This window comes from Nicotiana sylvestris, chromosome 8 (assembly GCF_000393655.2).
Source record: "Nicotiana sylvestris chromosome 8, ASM39365v2, whole genome shotgun sequence".
NCBI lineage: Eukaryota > Viridiplantae > Streptophyta > Magnoliopsida > Solanales > Solanaceae > Nicotiana > Nicotiana sylvestris.
The window spans coordinates 164,764,981-164,767,467 of NC_091064.1; positions in this window are offsets into that span (position 1 = coordinate 164,764,981).

The window sequence follows — 2,487 nt, forward strand, 5'->3', positions numbered from 1 at the left end:
GGGTTATTTCTTTTGAGTGTTGTAGTGGTCTTTGGAGTATTTTACTCAGACCTACAAAGTGTAAAATTCCTTACTATAGTGATATCAGTTGCTCCTCTCGGGGTCGTGGTTTTTTCCCTTATTCAGAAGGGTTTTCCACGTAAAAATCTTGGTGTCATTGTTACTCTTTTATTCTTGTTAATTACCGTATCTCGGTGCTACATTATTATTCCGCTTTATTACCGTGAATATTATTTTGGTAAGGGGTTTATTCCCAACAACTGGTATCAGAGCACAGGTTCTGCTCGTTCACTGAAATACTATTCACTGTCGGTAGTACTATACTTGGTGAAAAATAAAAATGTCCGGAGTAAAGTACGAGGTAGCAAAATTCAACGGAGATAACGGTTTCTCAACATGGCAAAGAAGGATGAGAGATCTGCTCATCCAACAAGGATTACACAAGGTTCTAGATGTTGATTCCAAAAAGCCTGATACCATGAAAGCTGAGGATTGGGCTGACTTGGATGAAAGAGCTGCTAGTGCAATCAGGTTGCACTTATCAGATGATGTGGTAAATAACATCATTGATGAAGACACTGCACGTGGAATTTGGACAAGGTTGGAAAGCCTATACATGTCCAAAACGCTGACAAATAAATTGTACCTGAAGAAGCAGTTATACGCCCTACACATGAGTGAAGGTACGAATTTTTTGTCACATTTAAATGTGTTTAACGGACTAATCACACAGCTTGCCAACCTCGGAGTGAAAATCGAGGAAGAAGATAAAGCCATCTTGCTATTGAACTCGTTGCCATCTTCGTACGATAATTTGGCAACAACCATCCTGCACGGTAAGACTACTATTGAGTTGAAAGATGTCACATCGGCTCTTCTACTCAATGAGAAGATGAGAAAGAAGCCTGAAAATCAAGGACAGGCTCTCATCACAGAAGGTAGAGGCAGGAGTTATCAAAGGAGTTCGAACAACTATGGTAGATCCGGAGCTCGTGGGAAGTCAAAGAACCGATCCAAATCAAGAGCCAGAAATTGCTACAACTGTGATCAACCAGGTCACTTCAAAAGAAATTGCCCAAATCCAAGGAAGGGCAAAGGTGAAACCAGTGGCCAGAAGAATGACGACAACACAACCGCCATGGTGCAAAACAATGATAATGTTGTCCTCTTTATAAATGAGGAAGAGGAATGCATGCACCTGTTAGGTCCAGAGTCAGAATGGGTCGTTGACACAGCGGCTTCTTACTATGCCACACCGGTAAGAGATCTTTTTTGCAGATATGTAGCAGGTGATTTCGGCACAGTGAAAATGGGTAACACAAGTTACTCAAAGATTGCAGGGATTGGTGACATTTGTATCAAGACAAATGTCGGATGCACATTGGTTCTAAAGGATGTGCGGCATGTACCTGATTTACGGATGAACTTGATCTCGGGAATTGCTTTAGACCGAGATGGATACGAGAGCTATTTTGCAAATCAAAAGTGGAGACTCACTAAGGGATCATTGGTGATTGCAAAGGGAGTTGCTCGTGGCACGTTGTACAGGACAAATGCAGAAATATGCCAAGGTGAATTGAACGCGGCACAAGATGAGATTTCTGTAGATTTGTGGCACAAAAGAATGGGTCATATGAGCGAGAAGGGATTGCAGATTCTTGCCAAGAAATCACTCATTTCTTATGCCAAAGGTACAACGGTAAAACCTTGTGACTACTGTTTATTTGGTAAGCAGCATAGAGTCTCATTTCAGACATCGTCTGAAAGAAAATTGAATATACTTGATTTAGTATATTCTGATGTTTGCGGCCCAATGGAAATTGAATCAATGGGCGGTAACAAATATTTTGTTACTTTTATTGATGATGCTTCACGAAAATTATGGGTTTATATTTTGAAAACCAAAGATCAGGTGTTTCAAGTTTTCCAGAAGTTTCATGCTCTAGTAGAAAGGGAGACGGGTCGAAAGCTAAAGCGTCTCCGAAGTGACAATGGAGGTGAGTACACTTCAAGGGAATTTGAAGAGTATTGTTCAAGTCATGGGATCAGACATGAAAAGACAGTTCCTGGAACCCCACAGCACAATGGCGTAGCCGAGAGGATGAACCGCACCATTGTGGAGAAGGTGAGAAGCATGCTCAGAATGGCTAAACTGCCTAAGTCATTCTGGGGTGAAGCAGTTCAGACAGCCTGTTACCTGATCAATAGGAGTCCATCAGTTCCGTTGGCGTTTGAAATCCCAGAGAGAGTTTGGACCAACAAGGAGGTGTCCTACTCGCATCTGAAGGTGTTCGGTTGCAGAGCTTTTGCATGTCACACCTCCTTTTTCCGCACCCGCGAGGTGCGAAGGAGTTTTTTCCAATTAAAGGACAATCGAAACATGATTTGTTTATTTACTTCAGAGTCGCCACTTGGGAGATTTAGAGTGTCCCAAGTCACCAATTTTAATCCCGAATCGAGGAAAATAATGACTCTATATTACAGTTT